Here is a 13,381-nt window from a genome sequence, read left to right as displayed (position 1 = left end):
AGAGAGAGAAAAGGATTCCAGGAGACTGAGAAGATTATTTTAAAAAGACCACATCTGATTTCTAGACCTATGCTTTAAGACACACTTGCAGAGAACAAACAGCATTTCAAAACAGAGGTGAACGGTGCACTTTCCCCACAGCCATTGCTCTCTTCCTTGCTGGTTTCTCTGGGTTATAGACTGTCCTTCAGCTTCCTTTAACTTTCTATGAGAAGGGTCTTTTCCTAGCTCAGGTGACTCAAGTCTAAGTATAATGTATAAGGTACAATGCACACTCTGAAATTAGCCTCATTTAGAATGGTGTTTTGTAAGAATCACAGAGTCTACTTAAAGGTTTTGCCGGTGCTCACCATCATGATCTTCTGATTTATTTTACATCTTGGAATTGTGTTCAGTAATGCTCAGGGAGCTTCAGCATTTATGCTTTCACATTAATCAATCATTCATTCAGAGTTGCCTTCAAATGAACATACATTCTCAGGAACTTCTGTTTCTTCTGAGCAGGCCTTTGATAGTTTTGTGCTACTGCCACTGAGAAATCTCATAACCCCACTGATACGGGGGAGAATAGTTCCATAGAAGCATCTCCTGTTTAAAAAGTCTGACCTGTGGAGGACAGAAATCACCAAGTCCTTTTACACCAATGAATTTCTTCTTGCCTTACTGAAGGGAATGTTCTATGAGTCCTCCTATGGAGCAAAGTCAGATGCTAGGCTCTGCTGCTAAGCTGCTAAGTCACTTCAGTCGTGTCTGACTCTGTGTGACCCGAGACGGCAGCCCACCAGGCTCCCCCGCCCCTGGGATTCTCCAGGCAAGAACACTGGAGTGGGTTGCCATTTCCTTCTTCAATGCATGAAAGTGAAAAGTGAAAGTGAAGTCGCTCAGTCATGTCTGACTCCTAGCGACCCCATGGACTGCAGCCTACCAGGCTCCTCTGTCCATGGGATTTTCCAGGCAAGAGTACTGGACTGGGTTGCCATTTTCTTCTCCGAACACATAACAAAACTACTCTAACATTCTCATCTCTGTGAGCCACCTGATATCTTCCATAATACTTTGCCAAAGCAATTTCAGCATCTCTACTTCATCTGCCTATTAGCCATTTTCACATTCAGACTTCAGGGAAACACCCTAGCAGCAAATGACCAGCCCCAGGTGTTCTCACTTGCCCTCCCCCCACAGCTTGCTCTCCTTGTCACTTTAGGCCTGTAGCTGGTACAAGTTTCTGCACTATCCCTATGGTTTTCCTGTGTTCTACCTAAAGCCTTGTAAACTGTATGATTTTGCTCTGGCTGATGGGCCTTCAGCAGAGCTTCCCAGGTGGCTCATGGTAAAGAATCCACCTGTAATGCGGGAGACACAGGTTTGATCCCTGGGTCAGGAAGATTCCCTGGAGAAGGAAATGGCAACACATTCTAGTGTTCTTGCCTGAGAAATCCCATGGACAGAGGAGCCTGGCGGGCTACTGTCTATGGTGTCACAAAGAGTCAGGAACAACTCAGCAACTAAACAACAACAATGTGGGCCTTAAGCATGTAGCTGGCAAACTGATTGATTAAAAGTTTTCTAAGCCCTCATCTGGCCAGTGCTGGTATACTTACCTACTTCACCAGACTGTAAGACATTTGCATATTGCTTTCCCCTACTTATCCACACAAAGAATAGCAGAGGGTCTTGTACACACTCTCAGTTACGAATGTCATTCTAAGTAGGAAGTGCTGGTGAATCTCTTCAGAGTAGGGTCTACCCTTTCTCTTCCTGAGGTTATTTATGCTGTGGGAGCAGGCTCCTTGAATAACAGCCCCCAGACAGAACTAAGGTATCTCTGAATTACTCTTGCACAGTTATTATAATTGTTTATAAATATGTTGTTTCTTTATAAAAAAAATTATATTTAAATATCCTGAGCTCCCAGATCATGGCACAGTTTTAATACAGGAAGATGGAACATATGAGGGGGAAATAATGCATGAGAATCTGTGTTTTTACCCTTTTTAAAAAGATACTCATTTGACTTAAAAAATGTTTTGTATTAAAGATATTTGATTTATATTTATGGAACTTTGGAAGCACCATATTTAGCAAGTGATCATGCACATATGTAGTACATGATATATTGTATATGCTTACTCATGAAAGCAAATATGGCTTCATGCAAATAATTCCTGTGAATGGGCTGATCTTTTCTGGTCTGACTGGACACCTGCCTTTTTCCATGTCCCAGGAGGATGAAGGATGGGAGGAATTTCCTTCCTCATTCTTCCTCAAGAGGGGGTTATGGTCCTGACTTCTGGACACCAAGCTGAGCATATGATGTGCTTCTCCCCTTCTCCCCTGTAGGGAAGGCCATCTTCCCCAGGGCAGATGCAAGCTCCAGCCCTCACCTACCTCATTTGGTTCCTACCTTCTTAGCTTTTCTGCCCTCCCAGAAACTTCTTCTTTTTTTTTTTGTTAATGTGGACTATTTTTAAAGTCTTTATTGAATTCACTACAATATTGTTTCTGTTTTCTTTTTTGTTGTTTTGGCTACGTGTCATGTGGGATCTTGGCTTCCTGACCAGGCATTGAGCCCACACCCCCTGTATTAGAACGTGAAGTCATGCATGGCCTTGCAATAACCCTTTCCCTGCTCCGAATTCCAACCTCACTCACTGTGTTTTTACCCTTTTTTAAAGATACTTTTAGATATGAACTTGTGCTTTGTTGTTGTTCAGTTGCTAAATCATGTCCAGCTCTGTGACCCCATGGACTGCAGCATGCCAGGCTTCCCTGTCCTTCACTATCTCCTGGAGTTTGCTCAAACTTATGTCCACTGAATCAATGATGCCATCCAACCATCTCATCCTCTGTGGTCCTTGCACTAACAGCCATGTATCCTATATACTTACTTTGTGTTGAATGATATTGGTGTATGGTTTCAATTTTTCTGAGGATGAAAGAACTGATTCTTACCTGGAGCCCACCTAATTTGTAACTATGAATTTCTAATCAGAGCTATAATGGAAACATTTGGTGTACTGTAGCACAGTGCCCTGGTGACAGCATAACCTGAAGCATGGCAGGCATGGGTTTGCAGCTCTGCTCTTCTACCAACCAAGTGTATTTGAGTCTATTATTTCCCTTCATTGAACCCAGTTTAGTTACCTGTAAAATAGAAGTAATTCTAGTTTCACAAGTCTGCTACTAATGTTAGCGTACATAATGTATGGAAAGTATTTTGCATAGTGCTAGAAACCTCACCCCATCCCCCACCAGTTTTCTTCCTTTCTAAAGGAAACATGAGGTTTCATATTCTACATACAATTCAGTGAAATTTGTTCCTGAAAAACTATACACTGCATTAAGGATAAACAGGTGGCGCTGGTGGTAAAGAACCCTCCTGCCAATGCAGGAGACATAAGAGACATGGATTTGATCCCTGGGTTGGGAAGATTCCCCTGAAGGAGGGCTTGGCAACCCACTCCAGTATTCTTGGCTGGAGAACCCCATGGACAGAGGATCCTGGTGGGCAACAGTCCATAGGGTTGCAAAGAGTCGGACACTACTGAAGTGACTTAGCACACATAGCACACACACACAAGGATAAATAAGGGACCTACTTTTTGAGCGGAGCAACAATGAGAGGTAGGTTCTCTTACCCCATTTACTAGATAAGGTAACTGGAATTTAGAGCCTTTAAGTAACTTGCTACTGAGAAGTAGAGTGTTGTCTGCCATATCAGTAAACAAAGGATGACACAGTTATCAGCAATTGCAGTCACCATCACGGGTGACCTGGTGAGCCCTGAGAGAACTCAGGAAGGAAAGCATATCTGCCATCTAGCAGCCAACAGATGGCAGCCACTCCCTATGGTGAACCCAAGGAACTGACTATGTGAAAACACAGGATACTGGCCCAGATGGCTGAGTTGCACATCATAGGGATATTTCAGTGAGCCCAGACTCTAGCATCTTCCCACACATAGAAAAGAACTAAATTCCTCAACTTGCAGACATCTGCCTAACATCATTAGTTACTCAGTCATTTCCGACTCTTTGCAACTCCATGGACTGTAGCCTTCCAGGCTCCTCTGTCCATAGGGATTCTCCAGGCAAGAATATTGGAGTGACTTGTCAGACCCTCTTCCAGGGGATCTCCCCAACTCAGGGATTGAACCCAGGTATCCAGCATTGCAGACGGATTATTTACTATCTGAGCCACCAAGGAAGCCATCTAGTTTTCTTTTATTAACAGTTTTAGTACTACTGCCTGCCCCTTGTTGTGAAATTCCTATATATCCTGGCTCCCCCCCATCACCTCCATGGAGCGGTACTCTCAGGGGTACTTGAGATGCTGCCTTCCAGGTTTGAGGTCCTCAGTATGTCTACTGAATAAAACATAACTCTCAACTTGTAGGTTCAGTTCAGTTCAGTATAGTTGCTCAGTTGTGTCCGACTCTTTGTGACCTCATGCACTGCAGTATGCCAGGCTTCCCTGTCTGTCACCAACTCCTGGAGCTTACTCAAACTCATGTCCTTTGAGTTGGTGATGCTATCCAACTATCTCATCTTCTGTCATCCCCTTCTCCTCCTGCCTTCAATCTTTCCAAGCATCAAGGTTTTTTCAAATGAGTAAGTTCTTTGCATCAGGTGGCCAAAATGTTGGAGTATCAGCTTCAGCATCAGTCCTTCCAATGAATATTCAAGACTGATTTCCTTTAGAATGGACTGGTTGAATTTCCTTGCTGTCCAAGGGACTCTCAAGTCTTCTCCAACACCACAGTTCGAAAGCATCAATTCTTCAGTGCTCAACTTTCTTTATGGTCCAACTCTCATGTCCATACGTGACTGCCGGGGTCCAGCCCTGGTGGATCCAGGGAATTTGAAGGTGGGGATGGCATCGGCGTCCTTGGGAAAATACATATTTAATTACAGAGATAGAAAGATTAGAAATGGATAGTGTAGTAGGAAAATTAGTGGAGAAAAAGAGGCTGAATAACTTGGAATTCAGCCAGAGAAACGGGGAGCAAGAAAGACGCGACATGGGGGAATCAGTCTTCCCGGAAACTGATCCAATTTCTTTATTTTTGGGTTTGCTATATACCTTTTGTTACACATAGGGATGAATACAGAGTCACACAGGGGTCAGCAGTCCTGACCTTTATCAAAATCAGGTGCTTTACATAAAAAGGTCTTAAGGATTTTATACTATCTGGCCATGAGTGAGACCTGCTAACATTTTATGATCCTTTCTTTCTGATAACCAAAAACTTATTTCTTCCAAGGGTGTTTTTTCTTAAACCAGGCACCACCCTCCAAATAAAGTTACATTCCTATAGGGTGAGGGTGTAGTGAGTTATAATCAAGAAAGGAATTTATTTAACCCGAGGTTAACATGATTAATCTTAAAGGTTAATACTTATTTCTCCTATATGTTAGTTATATTCATTATAAGGGCAGGGAACATGGAGATTTAGCAGCAAACATCAACCCAACAAATGAAAATCCTTTCACCAATGTTCCCCTTAAGATCTATTTAGTCTTAAGATAGTGATAAAGTTACATTTTTACATAGCAAGGACACAGTGATTTATAACAAAGTACAGTGATCTATTACAAAGAGAAAATTCATTAACTCAAAAAGTCTAGTATTGCTAACCTTAAAAACTACTATATTTCCTTTTCTATATTCCAAATACATTGATTAATATATTCCCAGGTGCCTAAGGATATGGAGGCCTGGCGGCAATCATTGATTCAACAATGAGAAAAGCTCTATGCTAATTAAGACTCTCAAAATACTCCAGAACTCTCTGTGCTGTTTATGGTTGAGAGGTAGTAAACCATCATGTGTGTAGTGGCAGGAGTATGGATAATCCTGTCACACAAGCTAGTCTGTCAGCAGAGAGGTTTGACCTAAGACACCCTTGTCACACCCAGGGCAGGAAATTAGCAGCAATTATTGGCACAACAAATGAAAAACCCTTCACCAATATAATTCCTAACCAACCCATTATACTGACAATTTCCCCAAAGAATTTGCCTTTAGTAAGTCTAAAACATCTTGTGCCTCTCAGATTGGGAGGCTGTAAACAATCACATGTGGCCGGACGAACCTATACAGGCGGGCTAGATAACCTTCAGAGGAGTTCGTAAGCTGAAACACTCTTGTCATGCCCAGGAATTTTTATTGCCTTGGAGCTGCATGTTTACTCCTTCTCCGAGAGAAACGGTTATGGGGGAGAGCATAAAACAGACTCTGGTTTTGGGGTAGATGCTGGGGAACAGGGGGTTTCCTGAGGCTTGATCACACCTTTGCGTATGCCAAGCCTCCTTCCTCATGACCTTTGCCATGGGCGGAGTTCCTCATGCTGGCCCCTGGCACATGACTACAGGAAAACCTGAAACTTTGACTAGATGGACCTTTGCTGGCCAAGTAATGTCTCTGGTTTTTAATATGCTGTCTAGGTTGGTCATAATTTTATTCCAAGGAGCAAGCATCTTTTAATTTCATGGGTGTAGTTACCATCTTCACTGATTTTGGAGCCTAAAAAATAAAATTGTAGGTTGTGAATAATTTTTCAGTCGACTCTGCTTATAGCTAAGTAGACACTCCTTAGGTATGGTTACCTGAGGAGGCCTTACAAATAGCTGAGAACAGAAGAGAAGCTAAAGGCAAAGGAGAAAAGAAAAGATATACCATCTGAATGCAGAGTTCCAAAGAATAGGAAGGAGAGATAAGAAAGCCTTTCTCCGTGATCAATGCAAAGAAATAGAGGAAAACAATAGAATGGGAAAGACTAGAGATCTCTTCAAGAAAATTAGTGATACCAGGGAACATTTCAACAAAGATGGGCACAACAAAGGACAGAAATGGCATGGACCTAACAGAAGCAGATGTTAAGAAGAGGAGGCAAGGATACATAGAAGAACTATACAAAAAAGATCTTCATGACCCAGATAACCATGGTGGTGTGATCAACCACCTAGAGCAAGGCATCCTGGAATGTGAAGTCAAGTGGGCCTTAAGAAGCATCACCACGAACAAAGCTAATGGAGGTGATGGAATTCCAGTTAAGCTATTTCAAATCCTAAAAGATGATGCTGTGAAAATGCTGCACTCAATATGCCAGCAAATTTGGAAAAGTCAGCAGTGTCCACGGGACAGAAAAAGGTCAGTTTTCATTCTAATCCTAAAGAAAGGCAACGGCAAAGAATGTTCAAACTACCTCAAATTGCACTCATCTCATACTCTAGCAAAGTAATGCTCAAAATTTTTCAATCCAGGCTTCAACAGTATGTGAACCATGAGATGTTCAAGCTGAATTTAGAAAAGACAGAGGAATCAGAGATCAAATTGCCAACATCCATTGGATCACAGAAGAAGCAAGAGAGTTCCAGAAAAACAACTGCTGCTGCCAAGTCGCTTCAGTCGTGTCCGACTCTGTGCGACCCCATAGATGGCAGCCCAACAGGCTCCCCCATCCCTGGGATTCTCCAGGCAAGGACACTGCAGTGGGTTACCATTCTCCTTCTGCATTATTGACTATGCCAAAGACTTTGTGTGGATCACAATAAACTGTGGAAAATTCTTAAAGAGACGGGAATACCATACCACCTGACCTGTCTCCTGAGAAATCTGTATGCAGGTCAAGAAGCAACAGCTAGAACTGGACGTGGAAAAGCAAATGGTTGCAAATTGGGAAAGGAGTACATCAAGGCTGTATATTGTCGCCCTGCTTATTTAACTTCTATGCAGAGTACATCATGTGATATGCTGGGCTGGATGAAGCACAAGCTGGAATCAAAATTGCTGGCAGAAATATCAATAACCTCAGGTATGTAGATGACACCACCCTTACGGCAGAAAGCAAAGAAGAACTAAAGGGCCTCTTGATGAAAGTGAAAGAGGAGAGTCAAAAAGTTGGCTGGTAACTCAACATTCAGAAAACTAGGATCATGACATTTGGTCTCATCACTTCATGACAAATAGATGTGGAAACAATGGGAACAGTGACAGACTTTATTTTGGGGGCTCCAAAATCACTGAAGATGGTGACTGCAGCCATGAAATTAAAAGACCCTTGCCCCTTGTAAGAAAACCTATGGTGCTCGCTTCGGCAGCACATATACTAAAATTGGAACGATACAGAGAAGATTAGCATGGCCCCTGCGCAAGGATGACACGCAAATTCGTGAAGCGTTCCATATTTTTGAAAACACAACAACCCAAAACCTGTGGGACACTATAAAAGCAGTGCTAAGAGGAAAGTTCATAGCAATACAGGCATACCTCAAGAAACAAGAAAAAAGTCAAATAAATAACCTAACTCTACAACTAAAGCAACTAGAAAAGGAAGAGTTGGAGAACCCCAGAGTGAGTAGAAGGAAAGAAATCTTAAAAATTAGGGCAGAAATAAATGCAAAAGAAACAAAAGAGACCATAGCAAAAATCAACAAAGCCAAAAGCTGGTTCTTTGAAAGGATAAATAAAATTGACAAACCATTAGCCAGACTCATCAAGAAGCAAAGAGAGAAAAATCAAATCAATAAAATTAGAAATGAAAATGGAGAGATCACAACAGACAACACAGAAATACAAAGGATCATAAGAGACTACTATCAGCAGTTGTATGCCAATAAAATGGACAACGTGGAAGAAATGGACAAATTCTTAGAAAAGTACAATTTTCCAAAACTGAACCAGGAAGAAATCGAAAATCTTAACAGACCCATCACTAGCACGGAAATTGATACTGTAATCAGAAATCTTCCAGCAAACAAAAGCCCAGGTCCAGATGGCTTCACAGCTGAATTCTACCAAAAATTTCGAGAAGAGCTAACACCTATCCTTATCCTCAGTGGTGAAAAATTGAAAGCATTTCCCCTAAAGTCAGGAACAAGACAAGGGTGTCCACTTTCACCGCTACTATTCAACATAGTTCTGGAAGTTTTGGCCACAGCAATCAGAGCAGAAAAAGAAATAAAAGGAATCCAAATTGGAAAAGAAGAAGTAAAACTCTCACTCTTTGCAGATGACATGATCCTCTACATGGAAAACCCTAAAGACTCCACCAGAAAATTACTAGAGATCATCAATGAATATAGTAAAGTTGCAGGATATAAAATCAACACACAGAAATCCCTTGCATTCCTATACACGACTAATGAGAAAGTAGAAAAAGAAATTAAGGAAACAATTCCATTCACCATTGCAACGAAAAGAATAAAATACTTAGGAATATATCTACCTAAAGAAACTAAAGACCTATATATAGAAAACTATAAAACACTGATGAAAGAAATCAAAGAGGACACTAATAGATGGAGAAATATACCATGTTCATGGATTGGAAGAATCAATATAGTGAAAATGAGTATACTACCCAAAGCAATTTACAAATTCAATGCAATCCCTATCAAGCTACCAGGCACATTTTTCACAGAACTAGAACAAATAATTTCAAGATTTGTATGGAAATACAAAAACCTCGAATAGCCAAAAGCAATCTTGAGAAAGAAGAATGGAACTGGAGCAATCAACTTGCCTGACTTCAGGCTCTACTACAAAGCCACAGTCATCAAGACAGTATGGTACTGGCACAAAGACAGACATATAGATCAATGGAACAAAATAGAAATCCCAGAGATAAATCCACACACATATGGACACCTTATCTTTGACAAAGGAGGCAAGAATATACAATGGAGTAAAGACAATCTCTTTAACAAGTGGTGCTGGGAAAACTGGTCAACCACTTGTAAAAGAATGAAACTAGATCACTTTCTAACACCGCACACAAAAATAAACTCAAAATGGATTAAAGATCTAAATGTAAGATCAGAAACTATAAAACTCCTAGAGGAGAACATAGGCAAAACACTCTCAGACATAAATCACAGCAGGATCCTCTATGATCCACCTCCCAGAATTCTGGAAATAAAAGCAAAAATAAACAAATGGGATCTAATTAAAATTAAAAGCTTCTGCACAACAAAGGAAAATATAAGCAAGGTGAAAAGACAGCCTTCTGAATGGGAGAAAATAATAGCAAATGAAGCAACTGACAAACAACTAATCTCAAAAATATACAAGCAACTTCTGCAGCTCAACTCCAGAAAAATAAACGACCCAATCAAAAAATGGGCCAAAGAACTAAATAGACATTTCTCCAAAGAAGACATACGGATGGCTAACAAACACATGAAAAGATGCTCAACATCACTCATTATTAGAGAAATGCAAATCAAAACCACAATGAGGTACCACTTCACACCAGTCAGAATGGCTGCGATCCAAAAATCTGCAAGCAATAAATGCTGGCAAGGGTGTGGAGAAAAGGGAACCCTCCTACACTGTTGGTGGGAATGCAAACTAGTACAGCCACTATGGAAAACAGTGTGGAGATTCCTTAAAAAATTGCAAATAGAACTACCTTATGACCCAGCAATCCCACTTCTGGGCATACACACTGAGGAAACCAGAATTGAAAGAGACACATGTACCCCAATGTTCATCGCAGCACTGTTTATAATAGCCAGGACATGGAAACAACCTAGATGTCCATCAGCAGATACATGGATAAGAAAGCTGTGGTACATATACACAATGGAGTATTACTCAGCCGTTAAAAAGAATTCATTTGAATCAGTTCTGATGAGATGGATGAAACTGGAGCCGATTATACAGAGTGAAGTAAGCCAGAAAGAAAAACACCAATACAGTATACTAACACATATATATGGAATTTAGGAAGATGGCAATGACGACCCTGTATGCAAGACAGGGAAAGAGACACAGATGTGTATAACGGACTTTTGGACTCAGAGGGAGAGGGAGAGGGTGGGATGATTTGGGAGAATGACATTCTAACATGTATACTATCATGTGAATTGAATCGCCAGTCTATGTCTGACGCAGGATGCAGCATGCTTGGGGCTGGTGCATGGGGATGACCCAGAAAGATGTTATGGGGAGGGGGGGGGGGGGGGGGTTCATGTTTGGGAATGCATGAAAAAAAAAATAAATAAATAAAAAAAATAAATAAAATAAAAAAAAAAAAAAAAAGAAAACCTATGGCCAAGCTAGACAGTATATTAAAAAGCAGAGGCTTTTAGCCAACAAAGGTCCATCCAGTCAAAGCTATGGTTTTTCCAGTAGTCATGTATGGATGTGAGAGTTGGACTATAAAGAAAGCTGAATGCCAAAGAACTGATGCTTTTGAATTGTGGTGTTGAAGACTCTTGAGAGTCTGTTGGATGGCAAGGAGTTCCAACCAGTCCACCTTCCAGTGGAAATCAGTCCTGAACATCCATTGGAAGGACTGATGCTGAAGCTGATACTCCAATACTTTGGCCACCTGATGCAAAGAACTTACTCATTTGAAAAAACCCTGATGCTGGGAAAGACTGAAGGCAGGAGGAGAAGGGGATGATAGAGGATGAGATGGTTGGATGACATCACTGACTCAATGGACATGAGTTTGAGCAAGCTCCTGGTGTTGGTGATGGACAGGGAAGTCTGGTGTGCTACAGTTCATGGGGTCACAAAGGGTTGGACATGACTGAGCAACTGAGCTGACTTATAGCTAATATGCCAGAATAAGTATTGATATAATACATGGTTTTTCTTTTTTAGTTCTCCTCTTGTCTCACAGGTATCATTTTGCAATTTTCCTGTCTGGATCCCGGACACCTGGCACAGTTATAGGCTGGGGACTGAACTGATAAACGGGGATTATGTGAAAGTCTTGGACTTAATAGTCACTGAACTCTCTGAATGTTGGCGGCATCATTTAGAAGGCCACTCTCTCTGCAGTCTTAAATTGGGAGAATGGAGTCTCCACTCTGGTAAAACTAAATAGCCTGTGAGGAAAGACCTATAAGTTTGGGATTTCCCAGTAAAAGAGCCTACCTGATTCCCTGGAGTGAAGTTCACTTATGGCAGAAAGTGAAGAGGAACTGAGGAGCCTCTTGATGAAAGTGACAGAGGAGAGTGAATAAGCTGGTTTAAAACTCAACATTCAAAAAAAATGAAGATAATGGCATCTGGTCCCATCGCTTCATGGCAAAAAATGGGGATACAATCGAAACAGTGACAGACTTTATTTTCTTGGGGTCCAAAATCACTGCAGATGGTGACTGCAGCCATGAAATTAAAAAGACGCTTGCTCTTTGGAAGAAACGCTATGACCAACCTAGATAGCATATTAAAAAGCAGAGACATTAATTTGCTGACTAAGACCCACTATAGTTAAAGCTATGGTTTTTCCAGTAGTCATGCATGAATGTGAGAAGTGGACTGTAAAGAAAACTGAGCACCGAATAATTGATGCTTTTGAACTGTGGTGTTTGAGAAGACTCTTGAGAGTCCCTTGGACTGCAAGGAGATCAAACCAGTCAATCGTAAAGGAAATTAATCCTGAATATTGGAAAGACTGATGCTGAAGCTCCAATACTTTGGCAACCTGATGCAAAGAACTGACTCACTGGAAAAGACCTTGATGCTGGGAAAGATTGAAGGCAGGAGGAGAAGGGGATGACAGGATGGCATCACTGACTTGGTGGACATGGGTTTGAGCAGGCCGGGAGTTGGTGATGAACAGGGAAGCCTGGCATGCTGCAGTCCATGGGGTTGCAAAGTGTTCTGAAGTTGTGTGTGTGACATGGTGGTGCTGAATGTGGGTAGGTACAGCTGTCCAGATGGAATCCCAGAATGGGCAGGGAGAACACGATGCCTTTAAGCAGCTTGCTCTGAGCAGAGTGTCTGCTGTTCTAGTGTTGGGAGCATCTGTGGTAGGAGCAAGAGATGATTCTGTAAATAACACAGCAGGTTGTGGTCCAAGATAGTGATAATTATAGGGAAGCTTGACCTTGACCGGGTCCTTCCTGGTGGAAGCTGCAGAGATTGGGACTTCACCAGGGCCTGGTGCCAGGCTGCTCTCTCTGAGTAGGTGGAGCCCTGTGGTTTTATGCTGCCCTCTCATTAATGAGGTGTGTGGGGGAGAGGGAGTGCTGCTGGGCCAGGCCACCCATTTAATTGCGGTGGTAGTTGGTTTGATTTTTTTTTCTTCTCTAAATGCATTGAAGGCCTCCATTGTGTTGTTTGGGATGAGACTGGAGATCCAAATGCATCTAGGATTGCTTCCCCCCAGAGTACAATTTGTCCCAGTGTGTTGGCCCTGGTTCCTGATGCATCCCCCAACACTGCCTGCATTTGGTACACATTTTGTGTCCCTGACTCTGATCTTCTCCAAAACGTTTTAATCTCACTATTAGAGTTTCCTTTTAGATCCAAAGTTCTGAAAAAGTTAGGGGATGAATGGCAGGGTAGAATATTAGAAAGATCATAAATCTTGAAATTTGAAGGCAGAAGACCCCCATTGGGTTTATAGAGGTTTTAT

At 41.7% G+C, this 13,381-nt stretch overlaps 1 protein-coding gene and 1 non-coding gene across 3 annotated transcripts in view; one reads left to right on the top strand and one right to left on the bottom strand.

Annotated features, from left to right (window-relative positions):
- Nucleotides 1-13,381, bottom strand: part of LOC101115413 (olfactory receptor 8A1-like) — a 183,699-nt gene that overhangs the window by 65,285 nt on the left and 105,033 nt on the right. The window lies entirely within an intron of this gene.
- LOC114110178 (U6 spliceosomal RNA) lies at nt 8,087-8,193 on the top strand. The gene has a single exon (XR_003586506.1). It is a non-coding gene; the product is annotated as a U6 spliceosomal RNA (small nuclear RNA).

The sequence above is a fragment of the Ovis aries genome, chromosome 21 (assembly GCF_016772045.2).
Source record: "Ovis aries strain OAR_USU_Benz2616 breed Rambouillet chromosome 21, ARS-UI_Ramb_v3.0, whole genome shotgun sequence".
Lineage (NCBI taxonomy): Eukaryota > Metazoa > Chordata > Mammalia > Artiodactyla > Bovidae > Ovis > Ovis aries.
This window is presented reverse-complemented; position numbering and strand designations above follow the sequence as displayed.